General features: G+C 36.1%; 1 pseudogene; it reads right to left on the reverse strand.

Annotated features, from left to right (window-relative positions):
- Window positions 1-9012, reverse strand: part of LOC149242456 (choline-phosphate cytidylyltransferase 2 pseudogene) — a 143424-nt pseudogene extending 134412 nt beyond the window's left edge.
- Window positions 9013-11942: the final 2930 nt, after the last annotated feature.

An 11942-nucleotide genomic window follows, 5' to 3' on the forward strand; every position in this document is an offset into this window, starting at 1 on the left:
ACCTACAGCAGATCCACTGTAACTCCCTCTTCACTCTCAATCTCCTCTCTCTTCCTCACTTAGAATACAAATATACATAGATGCAATACAATTCCCTCCTATATAGCAAGGGGTTGCCTTCTAGGGAAAAAAACCCTAAATTAAACATAACTTCTACTGACAAATCTCTACCTAATGAACGACCCAGATGGACTACAAAATTACAACATTTTACAAGTAAATTTTACATCTATTCTTAGCTTCGGGGCGCTACCCCTGATCCCCCTGCTAGGGGGGGCTCCCAAAAGGTCGCAGCCGCTGCCCCCCTGGACCCCCCCTGCAGTGACTATTTCTGGGGTCTAATGCAGTGATACCTTTGAATACAGAAGATAATCAGGCTCCACACCCAATAATCTCCCACTTGGAGACTAATTATAGAAACTCCACTGCTGCTTCATTTTCTGGACAATGAATCCACTTTGGACCTCGTTGCTTCTCATCTTCTTCATCATACTTGAAGACCAATTGAAACTGAGCAGATTCTCAGTTTCTCCCTGGTTACAAATTTTGTTAACATATCTACAGGATTCTGGCTAGTGTATCTTTTCCAGCTTCAACTGTCCATCTTCCAACACTGACCATATGAAATGGTGCTTGAGCTATATATGCTTAGTCTTGGAATGAAATGCAGAGTTCTTTGCAAGATGTATGGCACTCTAGCTATCACTATATAACCTGCCCAACTCCTGTTTCTTACCCAATTCATCCAGAAACCTTTGTAACCAAATCATTTCTTTACTAGCCTCTGTAGCAACAACATACTCTGCTTCTATTGTTGAGAGTGCAACAACACTTTGTACTTTTGAGACCCAACTGAAAGCTATTCTACCTACAGTAAACACATACCCTGTTGTGCTCCTCCTATTATCTCTATCACCCGCCATATCTGCATCAACATATCCCTGTAGAGCAATGTTTGAACCACCAAAGCATAATCCTTGATTTGTGGTACCTCTCAAATACCTGAGAATCCACTTCACTGCCATCCAATGTTCTTTTCCTGGATTGTTCATGTACCTACTTACAACTCCCATTGCATGTACAATATTAGGCCTTGTGCAGACCATTTCATACATTAGGCTTCCAACTACTGATGCATATGGAACTTTAGACATATGAGCCATTTTTTCTTGAGTCTTGGGACACTCCTCCTTACTTAACTTGAAATGGATAGCCAAAGGTATACTAACTGGTTTTGCATTCTGCATATTAAACCTTTTCAACACCTTTTCTATGTACTCACTTTGAGACAATGTTAATTTGCGATTCTTCCTATCTCTAGTTACTCTCATACCAAGGATTTGTTCTGCAGCACCAAAATCCTTCATTGCAAATGAGTTTGCCAATTTCCTTTTGAGCACATTTATTTCCTGCATGTTAGACCCTGCAACAAGCATGTCATCTACATACAATAACAATATAATATATCTGCCATCATTTTTCTTCTTCAGATAAACACAATGATCAGAGTGACATCTAGTATAACCTTGTTCAGACATAAACTTGTCAAATTTTAGATAACACTGCCTTGGAGCCTGTTTTAAGCGATACAAGCTCTTCTTCAACATGCACACTAGTTTCTCCTTCCCTTTTACCTCATATCCTTGTGGCTACTACATATATATATCTTCCTTAAAATCCCCATCGAGAAAGGTTGTCTTTACATCTAATTGCTCAAGATGCAAATCTTCGGCTGCTACTAGACTTAGAATAGTTCTGATTGAAGTCATTTTAACAACAGGAGAAAATATTTCATCAAAATCAATACCTTTCTTCTGTGCAAACCCCTTCACCACAAGTCTAGCTTTGTACCTTTGTTTTACTCCATCTTCTTCCTTCAACCTATAAACCCATTTATTCTGTAATGTTGTTTTACCTATAGGCAACCTGACTAAGTCCCAAGTTTGGTTATGTGCTAAGGAGTCCATCTCTTCTTTCATGGCTTGCTCCCACTTCTTCTTGGTTTCTACCTGCACTGCTTCTTCATAACATTCTAGTTCACCATAATCAGTCAACAATACATAATAGAATGAAGGAGAGTATCGTTCAGGGGTTCTACTTATCCTGGTAGATCTTCTAACACCACTTTCAGGTGTTTGAAGTACTTGTTGTTGTTGTGGTTGTTGTTCTGGCTGTTGATCATTATGATTTTCAGGCGCCATCACTTTTTCTGTGATCTCGTCAAGCACTGTGTATTCTTTGTTTTCTTTTTCCTGTTTCTTTTCCTGTAGCCGATCCTTATACAAAACCTTTTCATTGAATATGACATCTCTGCTCCTAATGATTTTATGTTTTTCATAATCATAAAAGCGATAACCAAAATATTTAACACCATATCCAATAAAGGTACATTTCTTTGATTTTGCCTCAAGCTTTGTTCTATTTTCTTTATTAATGTGGACAAAAGCTTCACAACCAAAAGTATTTAAAAAAGAGTAGTTTACCTTTTTACCTGTCCATGCCTCCTCTGGAATACCACCATCCAAGGAACTTGAAGGCCCTCTGTTTATTAGATAAACAACAGTGTCTACAACATCTGCCCAAATTGTAAAGTCAATCTTGCATGCAATCTCATGCACCTTGCACGCTCCATGATTGTCCTGTTCATCCTTTCTGACACACCATTTTATTGTGGTGTTCCTGGAGTTTTCTTCTCTCTGCGAATTCCATTCTTATAACAGTACCTATCAAACTCTTTGCTGCAATATTCACCTCCATTGTCTGATCTGAGACACTTCAACCTTTTTCCTCTCTCATTTTCAACCAAAGCTTTCCATTTCTTGAAAGTATCAAATACATCAGATTTATTTCGAATACAATAAATCCAATTTTTTCTGGTATCATCAATAAAAGTAACATAATAACAAGATCCACAAGAGATGATACTTGAGCAGGTCCCCATACATCTGTATGCACAAGCTCTAATTTTTCGCTCTTCTTTTCTTTCCCAACTCTAAGGAATCTGACTCTCTTTTGTTTTCCATAAACACAATTCTCACATAATTTTAAATCAACATGCTTCAAACCTGGCAACAAATTTCTTGAGTGAAGAATCTACATCCCCTTCTCACTCATGTGCCCAAGTCTATGATGCCACAATGGCGTATCTTCTCCTATAGAAGTTAAAGCATTAACAGAATTATAAATACCATTGCATAAATACAATGTACCAACCTTTCCTCCTTTCGCTATTACCAGGGATCCTTTAGTGACCTTCCAAGTTTTATCTGTGAAAGTAGTTACGCAACCTTCACCTCCCAACTGCCCTATTGAAATCAGATTTTTCTTCAGATTTAGAACATGCCTTACCTCCTTCAATAGCCATTGATTTCCATTTTTTTTTTTATGAAAACTATACCCATTCCAATGATTTTACAGGGTTTATCATCACCCAATCGAACCTGTCCAAAATCTCCTTGAACATAATCATGAAAATGTTTCTTATCAGGTGTGGCATGGAATGAGGCCCCTGAATCTACCACCCAAGCATCAATAATATTTTCTAATGAAAGAATCAAAGCATATTGCAACACATCACCTATTACATTCGCTTCATGATTAGTTTCTTGTTGCGTGTCTCCTTCTTTTTCCTTCCGAGACTTGCAGTCTTTCTTCAGGTGTCCTTTCTTCCCACATTTCCAGCACACTATCCCCAATCTGGACTTGGATCTGCCTTTTCTTGACTTACTGCGATATCTTGGGCTCTTTCCTCTTTCCATTTTTCTTCCCCTAGTCTCTACAATCAAAGCATTACCTGATGTCTCACCAGAGCTTTTCTATTGCATTTCCTCGCTAAGGATTGCACCAACAACATCATCAAACTTTAAAGTACTAGATCCAGAGACAGAGTTACTAATGGCCATAACTAAACCATTCCAACTTTCTGGCAATGAGCACAGAAATAACAGAGCCCTAACTTCATCATCAAAAGTTACCCCTACAGAACTTAACTAGCTTGTAACTGTATTAAAATCATTTAAATGATCTGCAACAGATCCACCTTCTGACATCTTCATATTAAATAAACGCTTCATAAGAAATACCTTATTTGAGGCTGAGGGTTTTTCATATACTTTGGCCAATGTCAACATTAAACCCTCTGTTGTCATTTCCTTTGAAATATTAAACGCTACCGATGCCGCTAGGCACAACCATATTGTTCCAAGTGCCTTTCTGTCGAGGATATTCCATTCTGTGTCTATCATACTCGTCAACTTCTTTGTCTTTTCGCTCAATGGTAGGAATAGATCTCTCTGATACAGATAATATTCCATCTACATCTTCCACAGCTGGTAGTTTTGGCTGTTGAATTTTTCAACCCTAAACCTACCATATTCCACCGTTGCTCCCACTCGAACCAGGAACCCTTCTCTCCTACAAGTTTATCAGCCAAATAGACCTTTGGCTCTGACACCAGTTGTTATAAATTATATATTATAGAGCAATGAAACACATAAAATATTGTAGAAATATAAACACATAAAATGCATAAAACAAGAGAGACACAAATATACGTGGTTCACCTAGTTTGGGCTACATCCATGGAGAAACAGCCAGTCCTTCTTTTATTATATTATCCAGCAAACTGAAGAGATACAACCTACAACAGATCTGCTGTAACTCCCTCTTCACTCTCAATCTCCTCTCTCTTCCTCACTCAGAATACAGATATGCATAGACGCAATATAATTCCCTCATATATAGCGAGGGGTTGCCTTCTATGGAAAAAAACCCTAAATTAAACATAACTTCTACCGTTAGATTTCTGCCTAATGAACAGCCTAGATTGACTACCAAATTACAACATTTTACAAGGCAAGTTTACATCTATTCTTAGCTTCGAGGGCACTGCCCCCGATCCCTCCACTAGGGGGGGTCTCCCAAAAGGTTGCAGCCACCCCCCCAGACCCCCCTACAGCGAATATTTTACGGGTGGCAACGTTTTGAACTGGGGTCCAATGCGGCGATACCTTAGAATACAAAAGATAATCAGGCTCCACACCCAACACCTTGATATTTTTATGATTGGAAAAGGCAAGGAACATTCTGATAGCTTCTAGCCTTGATGTTGGTGCAAAGGTTTCCTAGAAATCTATGCCTTCTATTTGGGCATACCCTTTGCAAACTAATCAAGCCTTGTTCCTAAATACTTGACCCCGCTCATTTACCTTATTTTTTAAGACCCATTTTATACATGTGAATTTTTTCTCTTTGGGTCTTGGAATAAGCTCCCAAGTGTCATTCTTCTCAATTTGGTCAAGTTCTTCATTCATATATTTCACCCATAATGTGTCCTCACTTTCCTAGCTTATATTTTTTGACTCAATCTAAGATATTAGAGCAATATTTGCACAACTTGAACTACTAATAAATTTCCTTCTGGTCTGAACACCAATTATTTGGTCTCCAAGAATTTGACTATCACAGTGTTCTTTTTGTACATATATGGAAGGTGTTTTGGGCCTTGGAGTTGTACTCATTTCCACACCTTCGTTATCTAAATCAGTTTCATCTTTATTCGAGGGCCTGATGTCTAAACTCTCTTCTCCATATGATTTCATGTTTCCTTTGGAGGAATCAAGTTCTGAAGCTATTTCATCTACTACCACACCAATGAAATATTCAACCCTCTTTGTCTGTTGTAGAACTTGTATCCTTTACTTCGAGCATAGTACCCGAGTAATATACCCACATCATCACGTGAATAAAACTTTACAGGATTTTTATCATTCCTTTTGATCAAGCATTTTCTCCCAAACACCTTGTAGTGTTTAACTGATGCATGTCTCCCCTTCAACAACTATCAGGAAGTTTTATCACTATTAGGCCTGAGTTGTGTTCTATTTGATAGGTATACTATTGATTTTGATACTTCTCCCCAGAAGATGTGGGATAAATATCCTTCATCCATCATAGCTCTGTCCATTTCCTGTATTTTTCTATTATTTCTCTCACCTACTCCATTTGGTTGTGGCATTCTAGCCACAGAATACTGCCTTCTAATGCCATGCTCTTCACAGAATTCTTCAAACTGTCATGAAGTGTATTCTCCTCCTCTATCTTATCTTAAGAATTTGATCTTTAAATATTTATCATTTTCCACTTGAGCTTTAAATTTTTTTCAATTCTTAAATGCCTATGATTTTTCTTTTAGGAGCATGCTCCAAGTGGCCCTGGTAAAATCATCACTGAGCAGCATAAAATACCTTTCTCCTCTTGGGGTTTTTCTCTAGTTGGGTTATGGATATTTGTGTGAATTAGCTCCAATGTCTAGATGAAGATAACTCTTTTGACTTGAAATGAGTCCTATTCTGCTTACCAAATCGACATGACTTGCAGAATGAATTATTAGGCCTTGACAGTCTTGGAAAACCTCTCACCATACTCAGCTTGTTGACTCTTATCAAACTGTCAAAATTTATATGACCAAGTCTCCTTTGCCATAACCATTCTTCATTCATTTTTCTTAAATAGAATTTTACTCTAGAGTCATCAAAAACATATACATTATTGTGAGTTTTGATTGCTTTTCCCACCAGATTTCCATCTTTCTCATTTTGGATATCACATTCCTTGGATCGAAAGATCACATCATATCCATTATCACACATGGCTTACCCTAATAATTTGTGCTTGAGACCTTCCACGTACAACACATTTTTTAGATTTCATCTTTTGATCTAGACTGACTATGCTTTTACCCTTAGTTCTTACTAGGGAATTGTTGCCAAAAGTGACATTGTTCCCTTTGTCTTTTTATTTTAGCGACATAAATTTTCTCTTATCCCCAGTCATATGCTCGAAACAACCACTATCCACATACCATATATTCTCTTGATTATGTGTGGATAGAGAAAGTCCACATTACATGCCCTTTTCAGTTTTTCATTTCCAATTCTCCTTATCCTTTTAAGAAGTTGGTTGCTGAATATTTTGTGACTTATTTAGGTAGTCAAACTTGCTTCTGCACTCATTTACCTTATGCCCAAAATTATTAAATTTGAAACACTCTAACATCACTTAACAACGTAGAGAATATATTTCGATCTCTAAGAGGAGAGTTTTGAGATCTACAATTCTGATACTTGTTATATATAGGATTTTCATCTCTTTCAACTTTGATCCCTCTACAGTCAACGACCTTATGTCGAAACATGTGACACTTATAACGATAACCATAAAATAAATAAGTGTACCTATTGTTGGAAGGTATATTAGTTTTTGCACGTAGGTATCTCTGTTTTCCAACTGATTGATTCAATCTCCATTGGTGTGGCTCTTTGGGGTGAATGGAGTTATTATTCCAATGATGATCTCCTCTTTGCCTTGATGGCCTTTTGTCTTCATTGATTCTTTCTTGAATCTTCTTTGCATAGCTCTACGGTTCCTCATATCTTGCAGACCTGAAGTTTATCTTTCCCATAGAAGATTCTTGTGCTCTTGAGTATCCCAAAACTGTTTGTTTCCTAAATACCTTTGACTGTTTAGAATCTGATCTAGCTTTCTTGTGCCTTCTGCAAAATTTTCATTTAAACCTTTCTCGGTCTACTCTCTCTCAAGATCCATTCTTAGGGACAAGACCTCTCCCTCGAGACTCTGACGGTTTTCTTCCCATTCATGGATCAAATCACGAAGAACTTATTCCTTTCACTTAGCTTCTTCTAATTTGACTTTCAAGGACATAATTTCATCTTTGTATGCTTTTGTGATTGTTTCCTTCTGCACCTTGAACAATTCTTTTTTTAAATGCATTTTCTCTTACTCCAATCTCTCACATCTTCCCTGTGTTTATTCTAGTATAAGGGCTAAACTATCTTTGCGTTTAATGGCTTCTCCAAGTTTTTCTTTTTGATAAAAAAAACTCTTCATTGTCTGAGTTGTACATACCTTCTTCAGCACACTCTGGTTGTTCTTTTAGTTGCCCGTTATTTTTCTTGGCCTTCTTTAACTCATCAAGAGAACTTGTGAGTTCCCCTTCAAAGTCCACTACTCCTACTTCTTCTTCTTCTTCTTCCTCTTCATAGTCAGTAATATTTTGTTTCTTGGAGTCTAGATCAAATGCCATGAGTAAATACTCATTTGAATTGTTTTGTGAGGAGTCCTTGCTGTCTGATTCTGGTGCTAAACTATCCTCTTTTGAATAGAGTCAATTTTTCTTGAAGAAGTTCTTCTATTATTTTTTTTAGATTTGTTTCTAAATTTTTTATCATCTTCCTTTTCTATCCTTTCCTTGTAAGGGTACTTGGAAGGCAAATATCCAACTCTTCCACAGTCAAAGCATTTAAAGGGCATCTTCCCTTTATACTTTCCTAAGCCACGCTTTAGTTTCTTGGAAAATTGAGCCATCTCTTGATCTGATTCATAGCTAGAGCAATATTTCTGGTATTTGTGCTCCTTAGCCTTCTTCGAGACTTTGAATGCTACCTCCTTGGGTTCACACTTCTCTCTTCCTACTCTCATATCATAAGCTCTGAGAGTACCAAGCAACTGGTCCATCTTGAGATTCTTTAAATTATCCATTTATTCAATTGTTGAGACTTTGGCATTAAATATCATGGGTAGGGATCTTAAGACCATTTGATCAATCATATCTTCCTTGAATTCCTCACCAAGTCCTCTAATCATATTGGTTACTTCATCATTTCTGAGGAATTATTCTTCTATGCTTTATTCTTCACTCGTTTTTAAACTTTCAAACCTCATTCTAAAGGTTTGAAGTTTGGTTTGCTTGACTTTGTTACCTCCTTCATGACTCTGATTGAGCTCCACGCACACTTCCTTGGCAGACTTACAGTGCATAACCTTTACGGGTTCGTATTGACTAATGCCAAAGAGAATCACATTCTTGGCTTTATAATTATTTCCATGCAATTGTATTCCATCTACAACGGTGGGAGGAACATCAGGGGAATCATAATCTACTAGTATGGTGGTCCAAACATCTACACCTAAAGATATAAGATACATTTTCATTTTTACTTTCCAAAATGCATAGTTTGTCCCATGAAAGACTGGCATTCTTCTTGAGTAAGCCTCTTGACTCTCTTGCTTAGATATCTTTCCTTATGGATCTACCTTTCACTGGTTAGAATGTTCCTGAAGGAACCTGGCTCTAATACCAATTGTTGAAATATGAAATTATTGAGGGGAGGGGTGAATCAGTAATAGAGAGGTTCTTAAAACTTTTTATGAATGTCTTTAGTTATTTCCTCTATTGACTGTTACTTATAAGAGAATTCATACATAATACAAATGAACAAAAAGATAAGAAATTCATATGTACATACAATCCATCACATGAGCAACATACACATATTGACACATGTATTTTTACGTGGAAACCCAAAGGGATAAAACCACCAATTTGATTGTTGTTATGATGTAAATTAAGCACCTAATTAATTACATCACTTTGTTTGTGAGCACCCACACATAGGAGGCACCGAACCCCTTAAGATAGCAAGAACCTACTTACTAAGAGGAACCAATCATTTATGAATGTAGACCACCACCAGATCTAGCCATTTTTCTACCTTTCATACAATTTTTAAACTGAAAACATGGGAAAATACATACATATATATATATATATATATATATATGTATATATATATATATATATATATATATATATATATATATATATATATATATATATATATATATATATATATATGTATATATATATATATAGAAATACCAATCTAGTTCACTACGATACCCTATCCTTTTCTTTCAACAATATATAATCTTCTATCGACCTTCTATTGCACTAGCTCTCTACAACACTCTAATTCAATTCAACACAAGGGCCACTTGCTCAAATTTTCACACATGTTGCTCCACTCACTTTAGCACATTCACTATAATTTGTATTCCCTCGTTTCTCAATAGCAATCCAGATTTTTCTTCCTCTATTGCATTGGGCTCAATGTTGTCCCTGTCGACATGCACACTTCCTGATAGTTTAGTCCTGGCATGAAACTACATTCTTCTATTTCATCCCACTTTTACAAATTTTGTTACTGCATTAAATCATGAGAATGGGCTTCGTTCACTTCATTGTATCACTGTGTGATTCTCTATGCCAAGAATTTAATCTCAGTCCACCTACATACTCCAATGAGACTCCCCATGCTTCTTCATAGCTCACAGAACTTGAATGTACCTTGACATGGCTTCTCTGTTATTTATTAATATCTATAAGGTGTACACAGGAATATCAAGGATGGCTTTCTTTCAACTTCAGGACAAGCATCAACACGCTTTATGTACATCATGGTCCTCACTTCCTTGACCCTATGTTCTTTGAAAATCACTATTTATTCCAGTGATACCATGCTTCTACGTGCATTTACTCTCCATCTACCAACCCATCCATCCTTTAACACTTTGCACTGTAGTATCAAATCGATAACTCATTGTAACTTATATTAAAATAACGTTATGAAATCACACAATTCAATGCCTTTAGCCCTTTAGTTCTTATCCCCCTTATCATTTTGTTTCTCATATGACCACTATCTGAGACTATTGGCTTAGTGTTTAGGTGTTAGGGCCTTTATTCTCTTATTAAGGGATTATCTCCTTTTGAATATATCTCGCCCTTGTTTCTTTTGGGTCTCTATGTCCGAACAGAAACATGCATCAGATCTCCCTACATCGTAACTTTCTTCAAAGTTCATTTAAATCAGAGTTTCGAAATCCTCAACCTATGATCTTCTCCATGGCGCTTAGGTGATACCCTCGCTCTAGACCCTTGGTTCTATTAGTCCCCTTGACCATGTGCCAAAACATTTGAGCCCCTTTGATCAGATCAAAACTTTTCCACAAAAACATTAGACAGGAGTTACAAAAACTCCAAACTTCGATATTCGAACCTCTGAGATGATGTCATGTTGTCGTCATCACTCCATGTGGCACATCCTTATTGGTGAAATGTGTCGCCCATATTTTCCCCATTAGGCCACTGATAATGCCAAATAAAACTACCACGTTTCCATCATATAACCACGTCATGCAGACATCATCTTCCATTTATTAACAAGAAGATTTTCGGAAAAAATCACATTGAAAATATTTGGTCGACGTGTTTCAAACCAGTTAGTGTGGTTCATCTTCAGGACAAGATGAAGAGACAGACCTTAGAAGAAGGCTAAATAAGAAGATAGGCCATCCTAACTGCTAGAAGAAATCGGCTATATTTGACTAGGGAGGGAAATATTTAAATTGTTTAAATAATTAATAATTATTTAATTATTTATTTAGTTAATTTATTTATTCACTTATATATATATATATATATATATTATAAATAATAATTATATATTTAATTTTATTAATTTATTCACTTATTTATTTACTTATTGTTCTAATTATTCATTTATCCAACTTGGAAAAAAAGTATTATATATATATATATATATATATATATATATATATATATATATATATATATGAATATATAATAATAATATCAATAAAAATTATTAAAAAGAGAGGGGGTTCTTCTCTTAAAAATAAAAAAAATGATAATAATAGTCCTGAATAAATAAATACTGATAATGAATAAATAAATAATACTCATAAAATTTAATAAAATAAATAAAAAAGAGAGGGTAATCCTCTCTAATGAAAAATAAATGAAAGGAAGAGTAATGATGTAATAAAACAAATAAGAAATGAGATAAAAAAACACAGATAAAGATGGAGAAAAACTAAGAAGAGAGGGCGAGAATCCAACGACTACTAATTTTCCAGCCATCATCCCTATTAATATTATTAGAAGACCTCTCAATTCCAATGGCTTCCCTAAACTTGCGGTGATGAAAATGAGAAATATTTGCGACGACCTTAGCCTCCTCAATGCATATGTGATGCTTGGTACTCATTGCATGTTCCGC

Source organism: Pinus tabuliformis, chromosome 8 (genome assembly GCF_031772625.1).
Source record: "Pinus tabuliformis cultivar Carrire ecotype Pingquan chromosome 8, CPIR1, whole genome shotgun sequence".
NCBI lineage: Eukaryota > Viridiplantae > Streptophyta > Pinopsida > Pinales > Pinaceae > Pinus > Pinus tabuliformis.